We start from the raw sequence: 16016 nt of genomic DNA on the forward strand, positions 1-16016 counted from the left end.
AAGTGTCTCTGAATATTATCCTGCCCGTCAGGTACAGAAATTCCCGTAGCATAGCAGTTTCCTTCGCCACTTTTCTTCATTCCAATTTGAAAATTGTACTTTTTGAAGATGTGGTAAAAAATGATTACGAAAGGTCATTGCAGGGTCAAAAGACTGGTGTCATTCATCTACATAAATTTGGATGTGAAGATAATAAGAATGCTTAGCAGATGACACGCTAAATTCAGTGTAGTAAATGACACTGAAGAAAGTTGTCCCGTGCAGAACGGGACATTTATCAGATGAGTTTATGGGCCAAAGAGTGGCAGAGGGAGTTTAATTTAGATGAATATGAAGTGATGCATTTTGGTAGGAAAATCAGAGCATAACTTGGACAGTTAATGGTAAGACTCTGAGGACTGTTGCCAAACAAAGAGACCTACAGGTACAGAGACGCATAACTCTTCTTAAAATAGAGTTCAAGGTGGTGGAGAATGCGTTTAGTGTAATTGTCTTCATTGGTCAGTGAATTGAGTTGGGACATCATGTTGTGGCTGTTCAAGATTGCTTTGGCCTTTTTTGGAATAAAGCATAAAGTTCTAGTCCCCGCTCTATAACAAGATTTTATTAAGCTTGAGAAACTGCAGGGAAATATTTCCAAGACCGTTGGTGGACTTGGAGTTTTTGAGCTGTAGCGAGAGGCTGAGTAGATTTGTACTATTCCCTGGAATGTCGTAGATCAACAGCTGTAAGTTTCGATGTTTATAAAACCATGAGGGCACTAGTTAGGATGAATAGACAAATTCAATTCCCCATGGTAGAGGAGCCAAAAACTGAAAGGTATAGGTTTAAAATGAGAGGAAATTTTAAAAAGAGACCTGAGGTGCATCTTTCTCACAAACAGGGTGTTGCGCGAATGGAATCAACTGCGAGAGGAAGTTGTGGAGGTAGTACAATTATTACATGCAAAAGGCATCGAGGTCGCTATAAGAATGGGAATAGGAAGGGATCAGATGGATATGGACCAAATCATGGCAAATGGGATGAGATTAGAACAGGGTAATTCGTCTGTGTGGCAGTTGAAATTAAAGTCGAGAGTATGTTGCTTGGATAGCACAACAGGTCAGGCAGAATCCAAGGAGCAGGAGAATCGACCTTATGGGCATAAGCTCTTGATCAGGAATGACTCATTGCTGATGAAGGGCTTATGCCTGAAACGACAATTCCCCTGCTCCTTGGATGCTGCCTGATCTGCTGTGCTTTCCAAGCTTTACGCTCTCAAATCTGATCTCCAGCATTTGGGGTCCTCAATTTCTCTGATTTGAAAATTAATGCTCTGTTTTCGTGCTGTATAATTCCATGACTGTGACACTGCTGACAGACGCACGGCAAGCATGATATTTCTGCTGTTGATATACTTCTCTCTCTCATGTGCAGAATCAAGAAAATGATAACCCAAACCGAATTGAATCTTAAGCTCCACACTTGTCCTTGGAATCTGGATAAATGCAGAAGGGGCTGTGAAGACAAAAATAGAATTACCGAAGACTCATACTGGCCTGAAGAATAACCTAATGTCTCTCCACATGTACTGCCATGCCAGTTCACTTTCATATCTGTATTCGCAGTTTATTTCGGTTTTCAGTACCTGCAGTACTCTGTTTTCCTTCCCATACAATTTTAGACTGACCTCGAGATGTGCTTCTTGTTAATTAGGACAGCATGAATGCCATCTTTCTCCAAACCATATGTCAACCAGCTCAATCATTTAGTTCTGCTCGTTGAAATGTACACAGACCCCAGTCAGGAGTTGTTACGCTTATCTGATTGGCCGTATAAGGCAGTCGGAATATTATTTCATCCCTTCTCCAGAGGCCTGTCTTCAAAACATGTTTCCATGATGCTGCACCTTATATGTTATAACTTATGATAGGAACAACTCAAGACATTTCTATACGAAGGAAAGGCGAGTGGCTGCCAACCTAAATGATTTGTTCAGTGTGCAGGTTTAGAGGTGGAAACTCTTTTATGACTGATTGAACGTAAAACATCAGTCTTCAATTGTTATTCCAGTGAAAGAATTGCCTAAATTAAATCAGATATATTTCCCATTAGCTCCATTCTTTCGTGGATTGCTCGTTCCCAAAGTCGGAATCAAGGTTTGGGCGAATTGTTCAAAAATATCACGTGAACGACTGGATTCTCTTCACGACCAATTTTCGATCAGCAGTACAGATGCTCTGTGAATCTTTTCAGAAACTTTCTTGTTCTGCACCCTCGGCAATTGGGTGCAGTGCATCCACCAAACCGCATTTCCTTTACAGACATAGAACTAATTGTCATTTACTTTGCTGTTGCTGCCTCCCTCATCGAGAAACTATTGTGCTTTGGAAATCTGTCAACTCATATCAATGACGAGGAACTTGAATAATTTTTGAAATGAATGGGAAATCTATGTAGGTTACAGTGCGCCTGACAGCAAAGGAAATATTGTTTAGATGCAGTCCTTCACTCAAATGTGGCATCAATGAAGAAAGATAGTTTGAACAACTTGAAAAATATGACGTTCAAATTTGCCGTTAAAACCTGAACATTTTTCCCATCAAAAAATTTTATTTTTATGACTCAGAGTTATACATGTGTCCAAGTGGAATACAAAACCGACAAGAAATACAAAAAGAGAAACAAAATTAGCACTTGCTCTTTCGAGAGAGCGCCCTCTTTGTGAACAGAGACTGTGAACTTACTGGTGACCTCAAAGACACTGTTCTTTATTCTTGCCAGGTAGAAGGTGGAATGGCTGTGGGAGCGGACTTGAAAACATTCCCAAATCAAGCCCGTTTAATTGAACCAATGAGTTGGAGAACCGCTCCACTAGAGGTCGCCAATTTGAAGCAGCATCAATGAAGGCATGACTGCAACTAATATTGCAGAGTTACACCATTGCTTTCAAATCAGCATGCCCGATGAAGCAAATAAGGATCTCAGCATGACATAAGGTAGAAATGGGATTCTAACTATTCCCATAAGCACCTGTCTGGATAAATTGCAAATCTCAGGAATTTACGGAATGGTTCATTTCACTGGAAGAAGAAGGGGAAGTTTTGGTTTCTAATTTCAGCAGAAATAACCATTAATGCAAGGGGTGAGAGTTGAGAGCCAGTGTCAAAAGCCGACAATGATGCACTTTGGAAGGATGATAAAGAACCGAAACTGGTGGTCAGGGGAGAGCGTAATATTGAAAATTCAATCTTAAACTGAAGGAATAGCTGTCATGTCGGGTGTTACCAGGGTGTCAACACTGCTCGACAAAATGCATAATAGCCTCTCCATGCGTCATTATGGAATACACTAGAAACGTTTTTACAATTGTCCACAAGCAGATAATGCATCCAAGATTGCATAATCATATCCTGGTGTCACAATAAAGGCTAACGGGCATATTATGGATGGATGTTTAATTGTACAAAAATATTTACTTGCAGAAGAATAGCGTGGAAACACAAGAGAAAACGCAAAGCTAAAGGGTACACGTTCGAGACAAAAATCGCCATACCTTTGAAAGGACAGACTTTGAAGCTAACTGGTATCAATTAAGAGTAGGCAATCCTTAATGATCAGCGGTAGACATTTAAGTGAGAGTTTCAGAAAGTTTAGTGGAAGTTCATTCCATCACAATTAAAGAGTGAATTAGAATGATGAGCCACCTATGTGTAACAAAAGCAGCCAACAGAGTTCGCATACAGCAAAACAAAAATACATTGAAAACTGTGAAAGGTATAAATAAGCCAGTTTTTTTTATTATTATTTTAGTAACCACCAATGATGGTTTAAATCCCGAGTCTTGAGGATAAAAACAGGCTTTGGAAGTAAATTTCCAATATTTCCCAAATGAAACAAGACAAAGAAAATACCAATGGTCTCAAGCTACAGCATGGTATTACACTGAGAACATATGTTCCCTCATCGGGGTACGTTGAGGTCAAAAATTAAACACAGTGGTACATTGACGTCAGAAATTAGAACACTAGGACGTGGTGTAATTGCCATCACTGAGACATTGTTTATGTATTAGCAGAAGGAGCAGCTTAATATTCCAGGACATGGGGTGCTTAGCAAAGACTGGAAACAAGGAAAATTGAACACAGTATCGTAATACTGATTTGAGAGTAAAATGCAGCAGTAAGAAGGGATGACGTTATCTGAATTCCTCAAATAAAGTCATAACAGTAAAAAGAGTAAAAGAAACAGGTGAAATCACATTGCTAATCATGTACTGTGAACGCCCTAACAGTCCGAAAGTAATTGAAGAAAAGATATGTGGAACAATTTCAATGAAATGAGATAGTACTAGACTATCGGCAGAAGGGATTTTCAACTTGGCGAACATTAACTGGGGTAATCACGCTGTGAAAGATTTAGAGGACGAAGAACTCCACAAATTGATCGAGGAGATTTTTAAAGCAATGCAAAAAAGAGTATATGTTCCTGGATTGAACTTTAGGTAATGAGCCGATTAGTTTGTTGAAATATCTGTTGGGGACGGGGACATTTTGCTGACAGTGATCATAACATCTTTAGATTCAAGGTTGTTTCGGAAAAGTATAAGCATGAACTTGAAATCAAAATTCTAAACTGGAGGAAGGGAAAATTTAATAAAGTCAAATATTACTTGACCAAAGCTATTTTAATGCAAATATTTGTCAGAGCAGAGGGAGGCGCTTAGGAAGCATATAGGGAGCTTACGGTCCAACATGCTCACTCAAGGTAAAGGGCGGGCCAAAAAAAACCCAGTGAATCCCGGCGAGCAAACGTTAGACAGAATTTGTTAAAGATTAAAAGTAAGAACTTATGTCAGATGAAAGATCTCAGTAAAAGAGAAACACCAGGTGGTTACAGCATGTTTAAGAGGAAACGTAAATAGTCAAATATGAAAGAAAAAGGAGACATGAAAGATAAAACGTGTGTATGAATTATTGACATTGTAATAACATGGTGAGCATACCACAGATGAACTTGAAGAGCTGGTAAAGCCAATGGCCAGTACAGTTAATGATTACCTCAAGACATTGGAAATGGTGGAAAATCCCTAACCTCAAGCGGCTCCCATTACACTAGGATTGACACAAAGACGATGGGGACAGACGATGCTCTTCAAGTTGTGCAAACATTTGGCAATCCTTTAGGAATCTATGGCATTTTTTCCATGAACAATCTGATGTCTGATGCCAGATAAGTTTCAAAGCTCCAGTCGGAGAAAGGACAATCGATGTTGGTTTGGCATCAATGTACATATTACATAAACTAAACAGAAAAAACAGCCTGCCCCTTAATGACATACCAGCTGAGAATTCCAACGTCCTGAAGCGTGGAGAAGCTGTTGTTCATGGATCAGGCTGAGTGACCATTAATCAAAGAATAGTAGATTAAGTGAAAGTCATTCACATATGTGAATGGTGTGGTCATATGGTGCGATTTGTTTATTCCTAGGTCGGCAAATTAACCATGCACTTAAAAGTGAGTGCGCATTGAAAATATTATTCTATGCAAAATAGGGCTGAATAGGTAATTTGGCTCCCTGAGGGAATTTTAAAGAATGATCTCGCATTTTGCAACTTTCAAATAATTTAAACAAAATATTTACTGGATATTTCATCCCATTCTTTAACTCAGCTCTCACTTTACTTTGAGTCCCTGCATAAATAAATGGATTTATGCAAGAACTCAAAAACTGAAGCATGTACCCAGTTTCCTCAAATACAAATGTTGATTCATTGGAAACAGAACCTGAAAAGTAAGTATGCTTTGCAATTCGAACATACAGAGCCATTATAAAATATAAAGAATATAAAACGATGAAACTCCCTGAAATGGCAAAGAGTAGCACAATCGACTTTCTTCTCTTCTCCATCTCTGGGTCACTCTGATTCTGTACAGTGCTCTGGGCACGGAGTCTCCTGCGGGATCGATTGGCCCCCAGAATGTGTCTGACAGTCAGAGCATTGAGTAGTAAAATCAGAATGAATGGGAGGTAAGGGGTTAAGATACAACGAATCAGATCATATGCAGCCCACGCAGGTAAAGTATAAAATTCTAACTTCATGCTGCAGAACCAGGGTACATTATCAATTATGTATCTGGGTTCATATACAAAGTACACAAAGACGTCTTTTATGCAAGAGAGTGTGGACACGATTGTGATTACCCTGGCTGCCGTTTTCTGAGTACAATATTTAACTTTCAGTTTTTGGCAACAAATAGCCACAAATCTATCAAAGGTAAAGACAACTGTTAGCCAGGCAGAGCTGTCTATAGCTGCGTAACTTAAGGCAGAACGTACACTGCATATATGTGTGATAAACAGGAAACTGTTTGGAAAATAAATCCCAGCAATTCTGTTCAATATCACAGTCAGAACAATGGCTAAAAAATCAGTAACCGCCATGCCCACAAGATAACAAGTGATACATCTGGAGAGACCACAGCTTCTTCGACACAGGATCGCAATTACTGCCAAGTTAGCTGAAATAATGCGTGAGATGGAATAAGTCAGCGACATAGTAATAAAATAAGTACTTCATACATTTTAGTACATAGTTTCCGTTTCCAAAACAATTATGCCTTTTACCATGTTTTGTGAAAATTTTAAGCATTTCAGACGTGATTCCCATTTGGAGATTGAGCATTAAGCGACAGACTTCTGACTCTGAAATGGAAATGAGGCAGATCAATAATCCAGAAATTGAAGATTATTGATCGACAGCTAACATCGAAGGTTATGCAATTAATGACTATCAAAAGAAATGGGGCAAAATCAAACAATCCTAAAAATGCAACAGCAAGAATTAAAGACAGTGAAGTTGACCAAAGTTTCCTGCTTTGGCTAATGACAGAATAGTACCTGGAACTCCAACTGCTGCAAGTACAGGATAGTAAATCGCAAACACCAAGCCACTTGGTATTCCATGCATTTTTATCAGAATATCGAACTGCAATCTGCATTTCACTGACAAATTGTCTAATTTATACCTTCCGACTGTCTCTGGGGAGCTAATCAGATGTTATGATGTTGCATGAATCAAATCTATGCAACAGACACATCAATGCAACTACTGCTCAGTTGTTGTGTATGTAGTAATGGGATGGTACTTCCTTCTTTCAACCGGATCCATTTGCAAAGGGAAGTATTTACATTTCTTTGCATAAACAAAGACTGGCTAGACTTTAACCTCATGCGAATGCATCAGTGCTCACTTCTGATTCAGCTAAGGAACACACATATTTCCTGTTCGAAGTAGGAAGCTAAGCTCACACGCCTCTCTGTGTCATCATTAACCCAATGTGACGACGCTGGCACTTGAACACAATAATGGTGACCCTTGTTTTTCTTTTCTAGAAATTTCATCGAAGCTGGGGTGCTGATAAATCTGGAAGTGGTAACAGATGCTGCCAAAGTCAACAATCAGAGGTTTCTCTTCAAACACTTGTACAATGGAAAGGGCGTGGCCGGTTCAAAACGTTTATTTTTTTAAAATCTAGCTTGGTTAAGTTTTAGCAAGAAGTTAAACACTGCTAGGGACCGAGCGAAGCAGCTACAGTGAAAAGAGTTGCCATGCAGCAAGGGAAGTCTGACTTGAGCGTTATCTCTGTTAACTCACCTGCCTGAAAGAAGGTGTGTTTGAATTTGCCTTTTGTCAGGGAGTGTGTTTATGTGATGTTTCATGGATTAGAACAGCTTCTGGTTGGGTTATCAAATACGTTACGTTCTTCTAACTTCTCCTTTCTTGCTGTTTTATCGTCAGTATTAAATAAATTCTGTTTTGTTTAAAGCTGTGTGGGTTGACGAACTCAATCAGTCCCGGAATATTCAGTTTACATCTGCCTTTGAAATAAAAAAGACATAAATAGGGTCTGGGTTACCTTCTTAAATTGTTTTCAGAGGCTCTAGCATGGGCTATAAAAGCCTGTGTATTCGTGATAGGCTGGTACAGTTAATGGCAGTTACGCTCAGTGTTTTGCGAAATTAACTAATTATTATATTCTCAGCCGACCAGTCTGATCGTTGCCATACTGCTCATTGTGGACCTGTCCTTTCAACATATTTACATTAAATGTCGATGGCTTCTGTTTGCAGTCGGGAAATTCTAATTGATCCAATCAGGATCATTTCATTTTCATTCCCTGTGCTTAGTTCGATGTTGCCTTGGTTAAGTTCAATTTTTTTATCATGTGCGTCTGACAGTCCAGCTTCCTGGTAACATTCAGTTTGCCCACTTGCATTTCAGTGTGATCATGTGCTTGTCAGTAATGTTAAGCGGAAGTATGCTGTTTTCAGTTCTTTTCCACACAGTTAAACTTGACATGGTTAAAGAAAAATACTGCGGTTCCTGCAAATCTGAGGCAAGCTCAGAGAAACCCAACAGGTTTGATAGCGTCTGCAGAGACAGAAACGGGGGTAACGTTTCACCTCGAGGAGAACACAGTTCTGAAAAACTCTCAAAGAGAATTGCAAACGGTAACTGTTGGACTGGACCGAGAAGGATTTCTTTTAGTTTAAGAATGATATTCAAAGTTGAAAAATCAATCAAAAAGTGATTGGATTTTTTGTGCACAATAGAGGAATACTTGATCATTTTCCACTTGACTGGAGTCTGCACAACAGCATTGTTTCTAACAGGCAGAGATTGGATTGCAAAACACTAACTGAACAATGAATCACTTCAAAGAGCAGGCAGGTTGGGTAGTGGGAGGCATAGTATTTAAAATAGAAAATAATGGGACAATAAGATCACGAGTTCCCAGATGACAACAGAGATAGGATTTCACAACGAATAGAAAAAATGCAGTGCTTATGAAAATTGCAAAACACATAGATCAAATGAATGCTATCATATTTACTGATGTTGTTGGGCTAAGGTGAAAAGGTAACGAGAAATAAAGAGGAACAATGAAAAAGGACGAGCAATTTGCATAAATTGAAAACGTAGACTCATGCTTAGACAGAGAAGCAGAACGAGAGCGGTTCAAGGAGGAAGAGAGAAAATAAGATCCTCAAAAAAGAGGAGTTGCTAAAGGAATATCCTGCAGCAGTCTTTGCATGTTAAAGGGATGCTGCTCTGACCATGGACAGAGAGGAAATTAACTGTCTTGCTCGGAAGTACTCAAAATTAACAAGGAAGACATGGGTGGATGCTGGTTCTTAAAGTTCAGACGCCCTCAGGAGGAGATGAGATGTATGTAAGGAAATTGAAGGCAGTGCGGGTGAAAATTGCGCGTGAAGGGGGGTACGCTCCATAAATTTTAGCTCTCCTGAGCCTCGGGAGAAACGGCAAAATTCTCGTGAATTTCAAATATTACCGCCTCTTTAAGAAAGACTTACACAATATTCTGACCAATTACAGACCAGTCAGTTTAACTTCGTTTTTGAGGATAATTCAAAAAGCAATTTTTCGGAATAGAATAGAATGTTTGTAAAGATGAGGCGTGAAGGTTCAATAGGGGCGATTGAGAGTTATAAGGTAGCCCGGAAGGACCTGAAGAGAGAGCTAAGAGCAGCAAGGAGGGGACATGAAAGGTCCTTAGTTGGTAGGATTAGGGAAAACCCTAAGGCTTTCTATAGGTATGTTAGGAATAAAAGAATGACTAGGGAAGGAATAGGTCCAATCAAGGATAGTAATGGGAAATTGCGTGTGGAGGCTGAAGAGATTGGGGAGGCGCTGAATGAATACTTTTCGTCAGTATTCACTCAGGAACAGGACATTGTTGTCGATATGAATACTGAGGCACGAATAAGTAGAATGGATGGCTTTGAGATATGTAGAGAAGTGGTGTTGGAAATTCTGGCAAGGGTGAAAATAGATAAGTCCCCTGGGCCTGATGGCATTTATCCTAGGATTCTCTGGGAAGCAAGGGAGGAGATTGCAGAACCATTGGCCTTGATTTTTGTGTCCTCTTTGTCGACAGGAGTAGTGCCGGAGGACTGGAGGCTAGCAAACGTGATTCCCTTGTTCAAGATGGGGAGTAGGGATAATCCTAGTAACTATAGGCCAGTGAGTCTCACTTCTGTTGTGGGCAAAGTCTTAGAGAGAATTGTAAGGGATAGGATTTATGCACATCTGGATAAGAATAATGTGATCAAGGATAGTCAGCATGGTTTTGTGAAGGGCAGGTCGTGCCTCACAAACCTTATTGAATTCTTTGAGAAGGTGACTAAGGAGGTAGATGAGGGGAAAGCGGTAGATGTGGTATATATGGATTTTAGTAAGGCGTTTGATAAGGTCCCACATGATAGGCAACTGCAGAAAATACAGAGATATGGCATTGAGGGTGAGTTGGAGGTTTGGATTAGGAATTGGCTCTCTGGAAGAAGACAGAGGGTAGTAGTTGATGGCAAAGGTTCATCTTGGAGTGCCGTCACTAGCGGTGTTCCGCAAGGATCTGTTTTGGGACCATTGCTGTTTGTCATTTTTATAAATGACCTGGAGGAAGGGTTAGAAGGTTGGGTGAGCAAGTTTGCGGATGATACGAAAGTCGGAGGAGTTGTAGACAGTGAGGAAGGATATGGCAGGTTACAGCGGGATATAGAGAAGCTGCAGAGCTGGGCAGAAAGGTGGCAAATGGAGTTCAATGTAGCTAAGTGTGAAGTGATTCACTTTGGTAAGAGTAATAAAAAGATGGATTACTGGGCTAATGGTAGACTACTTGGTAGTGTGGAAGAGCAGAGGGATCTTGGTGTCCATGTACACAGATCTCTGAAAGTTGCCACCCAGGTAAATAGAGCAGTGAAGAAGGCATATGGCGTACTGGCTTTTATTGGTAGAGGAATTGAGTTCCTGAGTCCTGAGGTCATGCTGCAGTTGTATAAGACTCTGGTGCGGCCGCATCTGGAATATTGTGTGCAGTTTTGGTCGCCATACTATAGGAAGGATGTGGAGGCACCGGAACGGGTGCAGAGGAAGTTTACCAGGATGTTGCCTGGTATGGTAGGAAGATCCTATGAGGAAAGGCTGAGGCACTTGGGGTTGTTTTCATTGGAGAAAAGAAGGTTTAGGGGTGACTTGATAGAGGTGTACAAGATGATTAGGGGGTTAGATAGGGTTGACAGTGAGAACCTTTTTCCACGTATGGAGTCAGCTATTACAAGGGGGCATAGCTTTAAATTAAGGGGGGGTAGATATAGGACTGATGTTAGGGGTAGGTCAGCGAGTCGTAAGTTCATGGAATGCCCTGCCAGTAGCAGTAGTGGACTCTCCCTCTTTATGTGTATTTAAGCGGGCATTGGATAGGTATATGGAGGATAGTGAGTTAGTGTAGGTTAGGTGGGCTTTGATCGGCGCAACATCGAGGGCCGAAGGGCCTGTACTGCGCTGTATTCTTCTATGTTCTATGTTCTATGTTAAGGTCCAGGCGAGACTCCCCTCCAAACATTTATAAGAATGTTGCCTCGACCCGAACTTCTTTAGTTGTTTTAGACTGATGCATAGTGGATACTCCAGGAGTGATGCACTTGGTAAAACCACTTGACTTCAAATACAAAGTAATTTACTTACTCACCATCGAATAACACACAAGAAAAAGACAACAGAATTAAGAATAACACCTACTTGAGAGCCAAACCAAACAACATCCCCGCAAATTAACAAAGAAGCTGTTCCAATTTACTGCAACATCCACACAAACACACCCCTATGTGTTACACTCAAACAGATGTTCTTCCAGGAGAGGGAGTTAGCAGCCAGAATCAGAGCAGCACGCTGGCTCAGTGGTTACCTCTGCTGCCTCAAAGCACCAAGGAACCTGATTCGATTCCAGACTTGGGTGTCTGTGTGGTGTTTGTGCCTTCTCCCCGTGACTGCGTGGGTTTCCTCCTCGTGCTCCAGTTTCCTACTGCAGGCCTGGTTAATTGGCCATAATGTCATGTCCATTATTCAGAAGAAAAAGGGTGTGTATGTTTTACGCTTTGTAGGGTCGATGTGTTCCTGTTGGGCCAAATGACCTGTTTCCGCTCTGTAGGGAATCTAGTCTGAAGAATCAGCCAGGGATCATTTGCTGAAGCATGGAGCCTCTTCTCTACTGCAGATGTGTCCTTAGATCCTGAACCATGCTAGAAAAATCCATTAACTGGGAGAACCATTCCACTGCCCTTCTATTTTATAACTGTCTATTCAAAATTCCTAAAGACTTCCACTGTCGGCTGACACTGTATCTGTTGTCTATTCTGGACAAGACAGAAACTTTGCCTTTTGCAAACCCTTGTAAGAAAAAGAAAGGATGGCATAACATTGTCAAAGGGGTGTCATCCTCATAAGAATTAGGAGTCGCATCTGAAAATAAGCATTGATTAGGAAGAGTCACCACTAATTTGTAAAGGAGTAACTGTGTTACACTAATGTTCTGAAATATTCTTCTGAAGTAATGCCAGAAATGTTCGATGAGATTTATGAGGGTAATGTTGTCCCCGTGGTGTACTTAGATTTCGAAATGGCGTTTGATCACAGCCACACAAGAGTAAAATTATCTGCACGATATGAAACTAACAGTAGCAATGTAGAAGCAACATTAGTTTCGTTATGGCAAAAATAATAATGGTTAATGGACTTTTTGGGCCAGAGCAAATTTTTTAGTGATCTTGTCTGGGCTTCAAACTTGAGATTCTTGTATTCTTGATAGATATTAATCAATTGTATCTTTCTAATCAATGGATAATTTCAACATTTGGCTGATACGAAAAATGAAAGAATTGCAGGCTATGAATATGCAAGTGTGGGACTTGAAAATTTGGTTGAATGGGTGGACAGCAGGGAGACAAGTTTCAATGCAGAATAATATCAAGAGATGCACTGTGGTGTGAAGAGCTTTGGACGACAGCTTACAGACTGCTTTCAATACTTCAGGTTTTGCAGAAACAGCTGAGCCTGATGTACGCATCAAAATGACATTAAAGATAATTGTGGATAACTGTTAGACATTCTCCGATCTCATAACCGGGGTGCAGAGTACAAGAATGAGGAGTTGGTGTTAAATTTGAACACAACATGTGTTAGAACTCAGCTGAAGTATTGTGCATAACTACTGGCACCACATTACAGGAATGCACGATGGAGACAGAAGAGTTTCAAATTAGGAAATTTCATCCATGTGCATATATTGAATAAGTCGGCAGTGTATTCCTGTGGGGTGGTTGGAATAGTTAGAGAGAAGCTTTTCTTGCTCATTAAACGAGGAAAACAGAAATGATATGGTTTTACAACTACGTGTAGAAGAAGCGAGGAACATGAGAGAAAAATACAGCATGAAGTTACGGAGTAGAATGCACTGCCTGTTGGAAGCACGTTCAGTTGATATTTTAAGAGAGAATTGTATTTATATATGTTCGCAATTAATTCGCTCAGGCATGCGGAAAAGGCAAGAAAGTAACATTAAATAAGGATGATCTTTTCAGAGATGCGTGCAAACAAAAAGGGGCCGAACTGTTTCCTTTAGCGGTGTATTATTCAGTGATTCTGGGATTTTGTGAATCCAAGCATAACTACATGAACATATTTAAATGACATTAAGTAACCTTTATGAATGCAAATGCTGAACGACTCATAAATTTCACTTTGGTCTCGTAGACAAACGCATACTGAACGGAGAAGCAAAAGCATACACGTGATGGAAAAGTAAGAATAGAAACAGAGTTCCGTTGTGTTTACTTTCAATATCTTCCTTGTTAGTTTTTGCTGATCAGAATTTTTCTCCACGACCTGCATTTTTAAATTACTTCAACTGGGTTTGAAGAGGCAAGCGCGACCGTCATCAGTTACATTCGCTCTGTGGGTCATTCAGATCAAAGCCATAAGATGGAACATGTACAAACTGAAAGATAAGATGCTTTTCTTCAGACTTAAAGGTGGTGACTGCAGAGAACTGCGTGAGTGATTTTTGTCATTTTCAGACCGCTTGTTTCGCTCCTGGTCCTATCTTGTTCACAGGTAAATTGATTCAAGTACATGGAAGTAGTTCCATAATTGATGGCAGGCAGAGAACCTGTCACGAACAGGTGGCCACGAGTGCACCCGCATCAGCTTTAAACATCCCGTTAGTGCCAGTTTGTCTGCACATTGCTAGAACTAATCACTGCAGAAACACAGATGATGAAAGGTATAAAATTATTTTCTTCCAATACATGAAGCCACCCTCGTAAATTATTGACTATCCAGACAGTTCTGTCTCATTGCAGCCTACGGTTTTGAAAAAGAAAACATTAAAATAAAAGAAAATACGGTCCTTACATTTACGACCCTTGAGAATATGAAAGGACGCTACATAATGTGATGGGGTGCAGGTCTCTTGCTCAGAGTCTGTCCCTGTTGCTCAGAAGAGAAGGGGGTGATGAGCAGAGCATTAGTCACTTGGGAATCCATATTTCGGACGAGAGATACGAAGTTCTGTGGGAACGACAGAGACTCAACTATGTTGTTCTGCTTCCTAGGTGCCACGGTTTGTGAAGTATTTGATGGCGTTTCCGAGATCCTTGAGGGGAGGGGAACAGCCCGAAGTCGTCTTCCACATAGGTACTAACGACAGAGGTAGGAAAGTTGATCGGTATTTAAAGCAGAAATTCAGAGAGCTCGGGTGGAAGCTTAGAGATCGAGCAAACAGAGTTGTTATCTCTGGTTTGTTGCCCGTGCCACCTCTATAAATAGGATGGTCTCCACCTGAACAAGAGGGATATTAATATCAGGGCGTGTGGAATTTCCTGGTGCTATTCGGGAGGGTTGAGACGAATACAGCAGGGGAGGTGGTAACCTAACGTGTAGTTCCAATGTCCAGGCGGTTGAGACTAGTGAAGTCACAAATATGGTTCAAGGTCGCAAGAGTTCTCTGGCAAGCAGAAAGGTGGATTGAAGTGTGTCAACTTCCACATCAGGAGCACCGGATAGAAATAGGTGAACTTACAGCATGGTTGCATCTGGGACTTCAATATTGTGCCCATTTTGGAAACATGGGTAGAGCAGGGACAGGAATGGTTGTTGCAGGTTCCGGGATTTCGATGTTTCAGTGAGAACAGAGAAGATGGTAAATGAGGGGGAGGTGTGTCACGATTCGTCAAGGACAATATTACGGTATCTGAAAAAGCTTTTGAAAAAATATCTGAGGAGGTAGGTTGGGCTGAGTTTAGAAACAGGAAAGAAGAGGTTATCCATTTACGAGCAACCTAAAGGCCTCTGCATTGTTCCAGAGACGTAGTGAAAAGGATAGCAAAGATAATTCTGAATACGAGTGAGTAACAGCGTAGTTGTAATGGGGGGCTTTAGGTTTCCAAACATTGACTGGAAATATGATAGTTTGAGAACTTTCGATGTGTCAATTTTTGTGCAAAGTGTGCAAAACGGTTTCCTGACGCAGTATATAAACAAGCTAACAAGGCACGAAGCCACATTGGATTTGATATTGAGTAAAGAACCTGGACAGGTGTTAGTTTTTGAGATGGGTGAGCACTTCGGTGATAGTGACCACGACGCAGTTATGTTTACTTTAGCAATGAAAACTGAAGCGTACATAACGCAGGACAAGAGTTATTGCTAGGGGAAATGTAATTATGATACATTTAGACAAGATGTAGGTTGCATATGATAGTTAATGAAGCTGCATGAGGTGGCCACAATTGAAATGTGGATCTTACTCAAGGAACAGCTACTGCAGATCTTTAATACGAATGTACCTGTCAGACAGGGAGGAAGTGATCGAGTGAGGGAGCCGTGGTTTACTAAAGAAGTTGAATCTCTTGTCAAGAGGAAGAAGAAGACTTCTGTTAACATGAGGCGTGAATGTTCATTTCGTCCTCTTGAAAGTTGCCAGTTAGACAGGAAATACCTGAAGAGAGAGTTCAGATGAGCGAGGAGCGGCCATCAGAATGTTTTGGCAGGTAGGGTCAAAGAAGATTCTAAAGCTTTCTATTCGTATATCAGGAATAAAAGAAAGACTAGAGAAAGTTAAGGGCAAATCAAAGGGAGTGGTGGTAAGTTGTGTATGGAGTCCGAGGAGATCAGGAT

This window comes from Chiloscyllium punctatum, chromosome 36 (genome assembly GCF_047496795.1).
Source record: "Chiloscyllium punctatum isolate Juve2018m chromosome 36, sChiPun1.3, whole genome shotgun sequence".
Lineage (NCBI taxonomy): Eukaryota > Metazoa > Chordata > Chondrichthyes > Orectolobiformes > Hemiscylliidae > Chiloscyllium > Chiloscyllium punctatum.